Source organism: Homalodisca vitripennis, chromosome 2, assembly GCF_021130785.1.
Source record: "Homalodisca vitripennis isolate AUS2020 chromosome 2, UT_GWSS_2.1, whole genome shotgun sequence".
Taxonomy (NCBI): Eukaryota; Metazoa; Arthropoda; class Insecta; order Hemiptera; family Cicadellidae; genus Homalodisca; species Homalodisca vitripennis.
In genome coordinates this window covers 213,408,349-213,423,532 of record NC_060208.1, presented here as the reverse complement: position 1 = coordinate 213,423,532, position 15,184 = coordinate 213,408,349, and positions in this window count along the sequence as shown.

The window sequence follows — 15,184 nt, the reverse complement described above, 5'->3', positions numbered from 1 at the left end:
ACATTAGTTTGAAAATCTCTCTATTAGCTTCGTTAGCTTTTTATCAGTGTATATATTATCTTAAACAAAACAATTACTGCAAGTATTTCGTGTCAATTATTTATAATTTGATATTCAGTATTATTAGTTAATTATTTTTGAAGTGAATATTTATTTAATAGACTAAACCAATTTCATGAATAATGATGAATCTTGATATCACGTGTTTCTTAATTATATATTCCTTAATTTATTATTTAATATTTTTACAACTGTTAATTTTCAGGTGAATAAATGTATCTTTTGGGTTTAGGAGTTTTTACTTCACATTGTGGGCGTTTGTAAACACTATAAAATTTTTTTATGTCCCTAAAAGCTTATGAAGGAATATTCAGATAGTTTCGAAGTATTCAGTATTTTTAATAGCAAAATATAAAAGTAAAAGTAACATTCCTAAAACATTACTAAGAACCTTTTAAACCAATTTCGCTCAATACACAGTTTAAAAGTAACTTTATATAAATTACCATAAGTAATAATTGTTTTTCTGTAAAAGTATACAATAGAAGTTGAACAAATTTCAGTTTCACAAATAAAAAATACATACCGGCTTACTTTGCTTTATAAAGAACCTCTAATATTTCCTTGTCCAAGTTTTCGTTGCTAGTGACGTGTATATTCCTCATATCATAATGTTATGCTTGGTATTTGTTTTTGATAGGTTTTATTTATCGAAAGCATTAAAACGCATTCACCGATTTAAAAAAATATTGAATCTCATTAAACTTGCAAAAAACTTTTTTGCTTTTACACGTACCACTTCATAAGGTAATTCCATGAACTGCAAGAAAAAAAACATTACAGACAAAAAATTCCTCCGAAATGTCATCGGTTTTGTCTCTTATTATATGAATCAGCAACACATGGCAGAATATATGGATTTTAAATAGGCACATAAAGTTTGTATTACTCTAAAAGTCCATTGTACTAGATTATATCCTTATATAGTTCTCCTTTACACTATTTTTTAACGCAACTCTCACCACACTCTGAATTTTCTTCAGAGGTGTGACATTTGTTAAAAGCTTTAAAGTACACACTCGCGATGTACCTATCCGTTATATAACAATAACCATACGCACTACACAGTTACTAATAATTGAGCTATTTAGCACCTGACCCCAATAGAGCAATATCATTTTAGTAACAACACACTACGGAAAGGTCAATGTTTTACTTCAAATGCTGGAGGCAGAGTAAGTAGCTTATATTATAACACTGGACGAAAGCCTACTACGATCAGAAACGTTAGTAGTGAATGTTCTAAAAAAATTGCCTGATATAAGAACCATTTATTATTTTTATAGATTTCGTAAAAGATCCCATACAGTTTTCAAAACCTAATTTTAACTGTTATAGTTGTTTTAATTTGTCAAGCTTTTCCTACTAACTAAACATATGTATATAGGGAAAATCCTGTGACGTCAATATGTCGATGTATCACATAGAGAATGGAGTAATACAAAGCGTCAAACTTTGTCTGTTGTGGATAGCGTGTCATTCGTATTTTGAAGCCTTTGAATACTCACAAGCAGATCATAAATGCAGATAATCTCATTTTTATTTATCGCAATGAGCGAGTTGGCGTTATGCTTGTAATACAAATATACAGGGTGTAAAAGAGTCGTGCACGGGCTTGATAATTCCCAAACTATTACAGGTAAATCAATAAAACGTGGTATATCATTATTGTACCTATTAATCTATTTATTGAAGTAACTACATTTTTCTATTATGCCATGGAGTCACAAGGAAATCTTAAATTAGAGGACAGGCCGAGTATTATATCAAATTAAAGATCTCTATTATTAGAGTATAATGCCACAAATCCGACCTGAAAAGGTTCACTTTTAAAAACATTACGGTAGTTTTAAGTTTGAAACATTTACAATGTAGGTACTGTTGTAGGTGGTTTAATATTCTTTTTTTGTCTCACGCTGTTGAATTTAAATTAATTCAATGAATACTGGACTTTAAAAATAGTGCTTTAGTTAGTTATGTATAACTCTACAAATACATTGGAGGATGGTGTAACAATTTAAAAATAATGTACATCTTGAGTTATGCTTATGTTAGATTCCCAAAACTCCTTGTATATTATTCTCTATTGGATGTGAAGAATCACTAACTATCTTAAAAACTATTTCTTTAGTCCAGTATTCATTTACTACATTTAATTTTCGCAACTTCAGCCAAGGCAAGAATTTTAAATCAACAAGAACAAGACGTACATTGTAAATATGTATAGCTTTAAATCAACGTAAAAAAATTAACATTAGAAAATGGAACCATTTTAGATCGGGTTTGCGACATTGTGCTCTACTAATAGAGACCTTTAATTTAATTGTTTTAATTTTTGTATACCGGTCTTACTGTTATAAATGTGTACTTAAAAAATCATTAGGTCCTTTTGAACAAACAATTTTACGAGAGCAAATTTGTACTTGGATTGGATACTGAAAACCTTCAAATATATTTAGATCAGCTTTCGGCCTAGAAACGACACATTATGATACCGGTTGGAATATCTGATAAACAGTGTATAGAGGCCATTTATACGGCGGGGTAAAGAAGAAATACTAAGCTTTCCGTGTAAAATAACTTCTATTGATGCCGGAAAAGGATATGCTAATGCAGACATTCGCCGTCACGTTATCGTGAATTTAAATTCAGTTATCAGAAACCGTTCAGCGCCCGTTCCCCCGCTTAGTCTATGTTGTTACGGTTACAACAACGCGTTCTTATAAATATTTTATAATAACATTTTCTTCTTATACATTGTATATAAATAATCGATGTTTAAAAAGTAAGTGAACTTTTTATACAGGCAAAGTTGACAACATCAAATAAATTTACAATTTTTCATTACAACAATTGGATATCTAAAAATTACATAATTTCTTATATGAAATTTTAATATTTAGTACAGTGACATGTAAAAATACATTTTTAATCCTAAAGCTTGACAGTTTTTAAATTTTGACAGTGGAATACTGCACAAATATTTAGCTACAAATGAAGTGTAAAGTTTTAAACATTGTTAGATAATATGGTTATCATAATTGATCCTATGTAATAAAAAAACGTTAAATAATTTAAATATATGTATATCAGTAAATAGAATAATACTAGTGTATTAAAATTAAGTATTAAGGATCATTGCATAGTCAAATATCTTTGTATATGTATGTTATGTATAGTTTACTCAGTTAATTCACTGTGCTATGCTATTTTGTCTAAAACATCGCAGTGCACTTAATTGCGCATATTATGAGGCAATGATAATGTATCTGCATCTAAATATGTTATAAATAGGAATAATTATAAATTCATGATATTCTATTTCCAAATTAAAATATTTACGAAGGCTAAAAGTAGTATTTTTAAATCTTCTTACACGTAATAGGTTATTATATTATAGATTAAACGTATGAGAAAACATATTTTAATAAACACTAACCTTACTTTTTCCCAGATATAAAATGAAAAATGAAAACTAATATTTCTAAAGACATTGTATTTATCATACTTCACTGAGGAATTGATTTAAAATTGGTTTTCGAAGTTTTAATCTTCACACATTAAAAATAATTACACACTTTTGTTTCTCGCAGTCCAAATATTTATAAAACTTAATACTTTAAAATGATACTAGTTTTCAATTTTAAAACGACCTTATTATTTTTACAAATTTGCCAAAGTATAAAAGCTAAAATACCCAACAGTTTTGCATGTAGTTTAAATAAAACGTAGACATTTCTTCTTGGTTTTAAATTATATGTGTGTAAAAGAACACTGTTGTTTTAAGTGTAAGATAAGTTGGTAGATTAAAACTCGCATGTAACCAGGAAACAGAAAATAATCAAATCATTGAATATGAAACTTCCTAGCAAATGCAATCATACCGTTAGTTTAAAGTAACATCAGTGAAACCACAGCTGAGTAAATTTGTGTCAATACTGATATCTAGTTTGCAAACCATTCATGGACTGTTTAAAGGGAACTGTCATATTCAGTATCAAATACCTAACAGCTGCCGTAATCTGCGCCGATACAGCAATCACTGCGACAATATAGACCAAACCCAATGTCCATTCTGTATAGTCAACTGTGAGTCTGGATTGCAATGCTATGTTCACAATGTTGATAGGTTGCAATGTTTGATGTTGCCATTTTAATAAGAACTTGCTTGATTCTGTTAAAAAGGCTTGCTTCCATTAGTTGTAAATTTCCACGCAATCCAATGTATCCGATTCTAAAACGTTTAATTAAAACATCAAGATTTTTGTCACGAAAGTTTAATATTTTATGTCAGACCAGAACAAATTTCCCATTTTTTAGGAGGCTAACAAATCATATATTTGACCATAATTTATTATTTTTGTTGAACTTGATAATAAAATAATATTGTGTCTGATTAATCTGAAAATCAATGGATTTACTATTCCTCATAGTACAATGTCGGAAATGCGTCGCTGTTGCAGTCTCGAGGTATGGAAAAGCAAAAAACTAAGTAACGAAAGAGTTAAAAAATAACTCTTTAAATAGTTGTATATACACCTAAACTTCAAACTATAGTGTAATATAGATGAAGAGTAATCAATTGTGTACCTTATTAGACAATGCGAATACCATTAAACCTAGTTTACACTACATATTGTAGTCTAGGTTTCCGATTTCTTGTATCAGTGTACAATAGGAAATCTCCTGAAAATCGTGTATTCAAAACACGTTTATAAACTATAGTATGGTATTATATATTATTGTTTTACCATAGATATAAAGACCTATCAGAATAATATTGATAATAGAAAAAAACAAATTTCTATGGAAAAGGATTTTGGCATATAATATACCTCCAAACACGTATTCAGACGCAATTGCATGCACGTTTTGACAAATCTTCAGGTCATTGGTTTCAATGACGCTTAGTCACACGTAGTCACATCAAAGGTTGCGCATTCACCATCTTAGAATTTCTTTTTTAACAACATTTTTAACTTCTTCAGATGATATATTTCTTGACACAACTTGTCACTTGATACACTAAAGTTTTTATTCATTCGGTTAGGTTTCATAGTAGTGTCCGAACACTAAAAATAACTCAGAGCTAGAACTCGAGAAGGCACTACAATCCCGTTTTGTCACCGACTTTTAATAGAGATTTCCCCCTTACTATATGAATAAAAAGGTCAGATATTACAGTATTGCGTAATTGACTTTGTTTGCTTTTCTAATTTAAATACCCTGCTTTTCACTTTTTGCACTCTACTAATAATACCAATGGAAAAGTATACCTTAACGCTCATCCAAATCCCATCTGGTGACGTGCACCATTATCGAACTCTGCTTATATCAAAATGAAGCTTCATGCAAACCTTGATGTCAATAGGTCAATTCATTTTCAATATTTCGTGTGGACACACAGACTTATGAACAAACATACAGAAATAAAACTTTTCCATCTCCTAGAAATATATACTTCTCTAACGCTCAGTTTATAATTAAGTTTCATAATTAAATAATATTTGTATGTTAAAATTAGGACAATATTTATTTTATTATTTATAGTTGCCATAATGTATTACACGTATTATACGTTATACGTATATTTAGCACGTACCACAAACATAACATAAAATATCCATGGAATTGGGGGCAGACCAGAAGAGGAGCGCCCATTGAACTGGAGGTATGCCAACAATCTGAACGTATCGAGGGAACATCCAATGTTTTACTTTGAGTTACTTACTTCAGGATACACTTGTAAGTAAATATCCATGATGGGTTTTACACAAGCATTAAACCTTAGTGCATGCCCTAAATTTGTAACTTAGCGGCTAACTTAAAATGTTGGATGGTGTAGCATTCTGCTTCAATGTTTATCTCAAATTAAATACAGTTAAAAGTTCTAAATTAAAAAAATTAGAAAAATAAATAAAATATGAGAATATTGATAAAATTCTACATTTGTATAAACATTGAATATTACAGGTTTAGAGCATGTTAGGTAATTCTAACACTAAAGGTCAGATTCTACATGGCTGAGGTTCTCCATCTCGATCACTTATTGTACTTTTGGTTCTTAGACATTTTTCATGAGTAAAAAACACCTTGCTGGAAAGGTTGGATCCAGGACAAAAAGGGGCCCCGGAAAATTACGTACCTTGAAGAGGATTTATAGGGGAGTGTCTTCCTGCCAACATCAGGATCAATTCTGTAATTATTGCGGTTTTTTTAGTTAGGAAGACAAAACCTGAGCTTCGAACATAGAATAGTTATGTACGTAAAAATTTTTAGTCGGGTTTATTTTGAAAATTTAATTCTTTCAAAATAATTCGATGTTTTCACGTGGTTTTACTTCAGTATTCTAAGTATATCAATAAATTTTCGTTTTTACTATGGAGTAAATTCGAATTAATAATTTAATAAATAGTTGCAGTTTAGTATTGTTTTAAGTGAAAACCTGTATGGCGTATTGTTTGTCATATTTTGGAAAGTAATAAGTTTGAGAAGGTCGAAATATTAAACTAAATGTTAACTACTGTATCTTTGAAATATACTAGTTATAAAATTACTATTATTAAGCAGACTTGGTGAATAATTTTAAACTATAAGCAAAATAATAAAAAGGAGTCGTTAGAAGGAGAAATGAATAATTTATAGTTTACAGAACAAAACAATTAGATGGCTGGACAGGGTATTCAATATCGGTAAAGAAAAGGATTTTGTTACGAGCGATTCCAACTCATTGACGCCATCCTCGCTTCAGGCCAAACACACAGGGTAGAACCTCTAACTTGGCCTCAGCACAACCATGGTCGATTCACTCACTCCACAATAACAGTCACTGGCATCGGGGGTGGGAAACGTGGTTAAAGGGATTCCATCTGTTTACTAAATACTAAAGGGGTAAAAGGGCAATAGAGACAACAGCAGATGAACAATACTTTGATGAGCGACTGTTCCTGTACTATGTCATATGAAAAACAACTCTGACGGTACTCTGCTAACGGGTTACAACATCTAAGGAAAAGGGGAGTTGTGAGGTACATCTCACCTTGATAAATGAGAGCTTGCTTTTCCTGTCATTTCACGAGCAATTTACCAGCGCACTGACCAGAGTCTACCGCACACTTCCTAGACGGACGGGCCACGCCATGTCAACCGGCCAATAGGAGACGACCTGGTGATATAAATTCCTTCATATTTTGTACTTGGAGTATAAATGAAAAGAAACTGTTGTAAGGAATGAAACTAAAAACTTACTCTAACCAAAGCATGTTGTAAAATAGGCTGTTCTGCCGATGGAAAGGTCAACGTTTGTTACGAAAACTAAACTTAAATCTATTTTAACCTAAAAATTCACGCGTAAAGTCGTGTATTTATCTTGAATATATTTTAAGTAACGACCGTTTTAAAATACGCTATTCTTTTTTTGAAGTTCTTTATTATACAGTTGGCAAACTATACTGATGATATGAATGTTTTATACTATATAGGATACACGTAGATATTTGATGACAGAGATAAATATTTTTAAACTAGGGAATCAAATTATTTTGAAAGGAATATTTTGGCAATAATGTAACTTTGAACTTTAAATAATTTTGCCCAATATATTTGAATAAAATGTTCAATGAGATGAACTTTCAGTTCGCTTTTTTGATATTTCTTTAAGATTGAATTAAAGAGAGTTGCGTTATTTCAATATTTGATCATCCTTGCAGTGGAAATATTTTAGACAATGTTGGCTATGCAGTTTTTTAGTCTAATTTAAAAACATTTAATGTAATAGATGCATTTCAAATGATCAAATATTAACTAACCACTTAATTTATTGTTTAAATTATCGATAACTGTATTGTCTAAACAGCATTTACATAAATGTTTACTTTTTTCTTCAGTTTACTCACTTTATTCATTTTTTATTTTCTCATTGTACTAGTGATTATTTGAATAGCACATATAAAAAATAAACAAATAAACAAAACAAAGTACTTATTTTAATCAACTGTTTGCGTACATATTCAATGACAAGTATCTACATGACCATTATAGTCTAGATTTGTTATGCAAGAACAGACATTTGTCTACATGACAAGTTATCTATGTGCACAAAACAAGAGGTAAAACTGAAACAATTCTTAATACCTTCAGCAAATGTTAACCTTAAACTCATTTTAACCGTTAACTGAAATAGAATCTTCATTTCAAGTACCAAATTTCATATTTCTATTTATTCGTAAATTCAAAACATTTTAATTCTTTCCAAACAAAAAACTATTCTCTGAAACTAAAGCCACTTAAAGTACACATTGAAAATATATGTTTCACTACGCGCTCTTGTTAAGGCCCCTCCATTAGTATTATTTACATACCTGTAGCAATCATGTTTTAACAAATAATAAAAATATATTCGGTTTTCTGCATGATAGTTTTTATTACTTATTTCTTTGACTTTATCATTTTGACACAAGTATTAACAAGTCTTTACTGTACTTTCATAAAGATTAATTTTTTTTCTTGAAAATCAAAACATCAATATTTATGGGAATACATCTATAATGCAAGATCAATTTTCAACCAAAAGTGTACAGGTAAAAGTTAGAGAAAAAAGTATAAAAAGCAATGTAGTACAAAATACTACTGTGTTCTTCAAACGTAACTGTTGCTCTCTTTGTGGGTATACGAACTTGCCACCCTTGAGGATTGATAGTAGTTTGATCTTTAGCGGATTATTGGTACCTTTCCTTTTGGTTCCCTTTTTCCTTAATGACGTTTATAATTAGGTACAGCATGATGTAACCTTCAATTAAAGTTTTCTTAATTATGCCCATTTTAACTTTTTCAAAAATATTTTTTTTCGGAACGGGAAAAATGTTAGTAAATTTTTGAAAAGTGCTATATCATTTTAAAAAGTATACATTTTATATTAATAATTTACCAATTTTATTTTGAATTTTGTTTTAAAACACGGGTTTTATATAAAAACCCCAATTTTTAGGGTTTGGTTCGTCATTTTCAAACACTAATATCCCAAAACAAATGTTCCTGTTGACTAGACTTTAAAATGTGCTCTATGTCCAGAGGTCTCTATCTGAAATTTTTGAGTTTAAAACTGTACAAAAGCTCCATGGTGTCAAACTTGAATAGTATATATTTATTGTATTTTTCCAGTTATGTTAGGTATCAAGCTTTATGGAATACATAATGCTAATGAAGTTATTAAAGGCTACATTTTTGTTATGGAAGTTTTGATGGTGGTATGGAATCCATATTATGCCTAGTGAGGAGGGCCATTACACTTTTTGAGTGGGTAAATAAAAAGATTTTACACTAAAATTTGTCACTCAAACTTCTTCATGCAACACTGGAACAAATGATAAAACACTTTTGAAATACCAGACTGTAAAATCATTTCAGTATTGGGAAAAACGTTAACCACATTTAAAATAAACTTTCCTTGAATGTGATAAACTGATAAACCATTCCAAATATTAAGATATAGGTAGAATAATAGTGAAATATAAATTTATAAAAAAAGAAAATTGGGACTATTGCGTGTGAAGATATTTTAACCTAGTTTGCAATTGTGTATTAGGTTAGTTATTTACCTGAAGAAGAGATCTTGCAGATCTCGAAACGTAGTGTTATTGATTTTTGTTTCGAACAATGGCAAATGTCCGGAAAAATCACTTTTCCTGCACAATCCTTCCGTTGTCAAAAATAAACTTCAAACAAAGAAGATATTTATATTCATCGATTAACGTTCTCATCATTAATTATTTTGTACAAAATACTACAACAAGATCTGTCACAATGCCTTCATTTTACGACGGGTTTCAATATATTTTTACGGCTTTGCATAACGAAATACCGATAATATTATATGGCAGGAGAGGTTTATGTTTTTCTTCACCAATCGCGATATAAGTACACATGGATCAAACCTAAGCGTTTTCCAATATTTTACACTCTGCCAGAACAGCCCTTTTACGGCAACCTCAGCATATTAGCTGCCTGAAAACATTAAATTTTCAGTGATAAAAATCATATTTAACTACAAATGATGGTTCAATAAAATAAACATTAATTGACCAAAACTATTCCATTGAGAACTACATAATACATCCATATCAATAATTTTATTTTTAACCTAGATTGTTATTACTATGACATTCCAATATTACACTCCTTAATCCCCTATAACACGTTGAGCTATTAAATTACAAGACATTAGGAAATGTTGCTTCTACCAATAACTGTGTAAAATGCAATCTCTAAATCTTGTAAATATCAGCGGACCCATTGACATGTCATTCAACAATGGCCTAGAATAATCACTGAAATGGCCTATATTGAAAGCTGCCGTTTATTCAGTTTTTGTATTGTTGCCTATTCACAGAGAACCACAATGAAGGCCATGTCTTGTCACGGTAACTTTACTGTAAATCAGTTATTTATTATTTGATTTAAATGATTTTAGTATCATTAGATTTGTGATAAAATCATTTAAAACCATCATACTTGTGATTCTTGAGGAAAACAATGCTGGTTTTTAAGATATTCAAACTTCCACAGTTTTAATGGCCGCCATTTTTGAAAATACTAAAGATAATGTCATGATATATTTTTAAGCAACTGGCCTTGTTATTATGAAAATTTTAGCCAAATTAGATAATAAATTATATTTTTTAGTGTTTAATATTTTTTAAATAAAAAAACCGATACAGACAGACGTATCGCTAAGTAAACTAAGCATTGAAGACACATGTACATATTGTGAAATATGTTTGTCTTGACCTGAGGAAAAACGTGGTATACCTTCGTCCAGAGTATTACAGGACACCCTGTATTATAGATTCTAGTGCGGGAGGTTCATTGGGACGAAATTAAATTAATTATAAGACGTAGACTTATATCAGTCTCATTTCTTTTTCCAAAGGCTACAAAGCTGTAATTTTTAAAACAACAAAACACTGATTAATAACAATAACATTGCGCTTTAAAAATAAAATAAATAATGGAATGTGATACAGATCAGACTGTTATTATTATTTATTTATTATCAGTTTATTTTAATAGACTTGTAGTTATGGTATCAGAAGAAGACACTATAGGGACGTGAAAACTGTATAGATGTGTTAGCCATATCACTGGTATATTCAAAATATGTAAATATACCAGGCACTAACATTTACAAAGTTTAAATTATAATTTAAAGCAATTTAAATCAATAATATTTTGAAATTTTCAAGGCATAAATTTCTGCTTTTATATATTTACTTTTTATTTTTAGAAATTTTTAGGATTTAGAAAATATAAGAATTATTGAATTTGGCTGCCTTATTTTTTAAGAGTTCATAAAGTAACAAGTTTTTAAGTGGGCCTATAGGTTTACGTTTTGTTGAAAAAAGTTATTAAGAACCCTACAATTCTTTTTCATAATCGGGTCATCGCACACTCGTCTACCCGTATGTATGTTTTAATACATTTTTTATAAAGGTTTTATATTTTTTACCTATATTTTAGTTATGTTTTAGGTTAGCTATCCACCTGAGGTAGATTGCAGAGCTAAAAATGTATTATCCATCATTTCTTGTATCACTCAACGATGGCAAATTTCGGGGAAAACCCCGTTACCTTTAGAGATTCTAGAAGGAAACTTCCTACACAGATTCCTTTAAGACAAAAGAAGAATCTTGTTGATTTTTTGTTCAAAAGGCCTCGAGACTATTTATCTGTCTGTAGTGTGTGACAACACTTTTGATACTTTCTGTCGGATTTTTCGATACTCCATTCAATGAGTTTAGTAGTACGTAACACTGAGTCTCATAATTAAGTTGACCTTGATAAACCAAAAGAGTTTTGGAATTTAATGAAGTCCTAGTTCACCTGCTGCTCCAAGTAAATATCCTCAGGTTAACGTGAAAGAGCTGTGCTGTTAGATTGTGAAATATTGGAAAACGCTCAAGGTTTGGTTCAAGTACGTAAACTAATAACACGTTCAGTGCATAAGACCTAACCGCGTGTTATTATTGGATACCGCGTTACATACTACCGTAAAAAATTATGAATTAAGTAAAAATTTTTACTAAATAAGAAAATTCATCTTGTTTGAGTATTCCTCGTGAATTATTCCGTCTAAAAAATAAAGAAGAACATTTCAGAAAAAAAAAAAAAAAAAATATATACTTATATATTATCAATAAAATACTAAATAATAAATAGTAAAACGAACTACATGGGATTTACAGCTAAGCTATTTTTCACTTTAATCGTCATTTTATGATAATATCTAATGTTCTCTGACCCTTAGTAATTACAGGCCAAGAGATTCCATGTGGTCCTCGATCCGATGATGCGCAGTAGCCTACTGGCCATGTGAAGTGGAGGGGGAAGTCAGAAACTCAGTCAGTGAGATAGCTAGTTTTAGCTATCCCCCACCTTGATAGCCGCGGTTCCTCTCTTGCGCATCTAGGAGACTACATTAAATCTCTCGTACTGTATTTTTCTATTAATTTAATATGTTGTCCTTTATATGTCTTATTACTGCCTTATAATAGTTTAGAACTTTTATAATAACTTAGTGTAGAACTCAACGTTTCGAGGATTGGAATCTATCCTCTTCGTCAGGTGTGGGATGTCTTAGTACATACAAATATAAAGAACATGAACATGAAAAGAAATAAAAGGATTAAAACATACCCAAAAGCTGCTCGGAGTCCAGTTCAGGCGTTGTCTTTACACAGGATGCAAGTCACGAGCACAAATCACAAGTACGAGGATCACAATCACATATCACACTAGGACAGGCTATAGTATCCCACTTTTATTTTATTCTTTGTGTTCTTTTTTATGTACTAATACCTCCCCCACATGACGAAGAGGATAGATTTCAAACCTCGAAACGTTGTGCTATACCTTTTGTTACATAAAACGATGGCAAACGCCCGAAACCCTGTTATCCTTTCAAACCTTCTATCGTAAATTACAAATTTTAAACAAAGAACATAATAACATGTTTCACCTGCAGTTTTATACAAATGGGTATTGACAACAAAGCATGAATTTTTCTGAAAAAATACCCTACCCTACCCAAAAGTAAGCTTTGATTAATTGAAATTAAAATTCTGGTCATAAAGTAATAGTTCTTGTTCATTTGTAGTTAATTTAGTGTATGAAAATTTTCAACCGATTTTGGTTATTCACAACGAATTCTCGTTAAAAAATATGCTGTGGATTTTTTTAAACATTGAAATATACAATGCGTGTATCAACCACATTGGTGCTTTCCATATACTAATGGTTTCTACTTTTTGGAAGGGGAGTTTATGAAACCTTCATAGCACTTAAGCCCAGTGTTAAGTGCTTTGTCAGTCCTGTTGCATCGCCTGGGCTGATAGAGGGACACTATTGATTTTAGATAAAAAGTTTCGGTGGCATGTGGGTAAATCTTATGGAAAATTTACAATGGAGGATCGGAGTACTCTTTAATTATGCCGGTTTAGAGGAAGGAGAGGTTAGCCCTTTCTAGGCTTCAAAATAGTTGAAAGAGCCATCCATACCATTGCCTTAGTTTTAGGCTCGCCGAAGCCTTATTAAATATTTCCAATATATTTTAACCGCATTTTCTGTTATAGGATCTCTTTATGTTATATGTCTTATGAACTACGCTTAAAAGTACTGTTTACTTTTTAATGGATATCGCTTATTGGTAACCAAGACTTTTGTATTTTTCCGTGTTTTTATTTGATATTATTCTTGCTTAATTATATTTAGGGGTTGCACCTGAAGAATACAGCAGAAACAAAAGTTTCGAAACATTGCGATTCATTTCTCGTATAACACATAATGGCAGAAATTGACGTAAATCCATTATTCATCTATGGTGAACTTAAAACTAAAGAAAGATCACTCAGAGTACAATTCTTCGTGAACATTAGCTTTCTAGAACTACTTAAGTTACATTATCTGTTAAACTCAACTAAAGCCATTATTCTTGTTACCAACTTTTATCTCTCGCTTTGCTTTTTATACCGGAGACTAAAAAAAGTTATCTTACGTTTTTTCTGAGACAGAATAATGCAAACTTAATGTTTGTTACTATTTAGTTTGTTACGATTTAGTTACTACCAATAGAATTCTTCTCCAGTACATCTTTGGGATATTTTATATTATGTAACTGTAGTATCAAAGTTTTTTGGATTTCTTAACATGGTCGAAATTTGTTTTTAGTACCTACTTCAAATTTTATTAATTTAATTGTCCAGGTACTTCGAAATAGTAATTCAATTAACTATTATTTTATAGTAGATAATTTTATTAGAAGTGAACGTTATTCCCATAAAATGTTTCCTACAGTTTTATAGAGAAAAATATATTTTAAAGTTTTTAGATTATATCTGGCTGGATAATTTTAACAATGTCCAACTATTTTTTAACGCGAAGGAATTTGGAAACACTCAATCATATTGATTACGTTTATTTTAATATTCCAGGATATTGTAGATTGACTGCTGCTCTCTAAAAATGGCATACATCAATATACTGTAAGTTATTACCGAAGTTTTAAAATATACTGTCATTTAACATCATCATAAAGATTTTATTCTTTTGTTATTTAGGCCTTTTTAGGTGGAATTAGCTGAGACGTGTTTAAGAGTAATAACGACCTCATTATCATTTCCTCATATTGAAGTAAGTCTGACGGTTTAATTCAATATATAGTTATATTTTTTATTTCATTGTTCTTACATTTACATAATTACATGGATAAAAACGACATTGAATATATATTAATGAAAATGTATTAATGTGAGGCATGTAGCTAGAAGAAGGTGGTCTTTAAAATGTTATTCTTTCCAGGCACGAAAAATAGTTTCAGTCATACTAAAAGTGAGTGTGAATTAACTAAAATGTTCGATTAAAGAATATTTTAACCTTTGGTTAAATTAATTTTAGCCTTTGTTCTAGTTGTATTTTTAATTAAATAAATGACATAAAATAAGATAACAACCTAAATATTGTGACTGAAGCGTTTTATACATAGTACAAAATATAATTATCATGAATTTATTTGCAGTCCTATTAAAACTAACGCGATAAATCAGATTAAAATTTAGATTTTCATTCATAATAT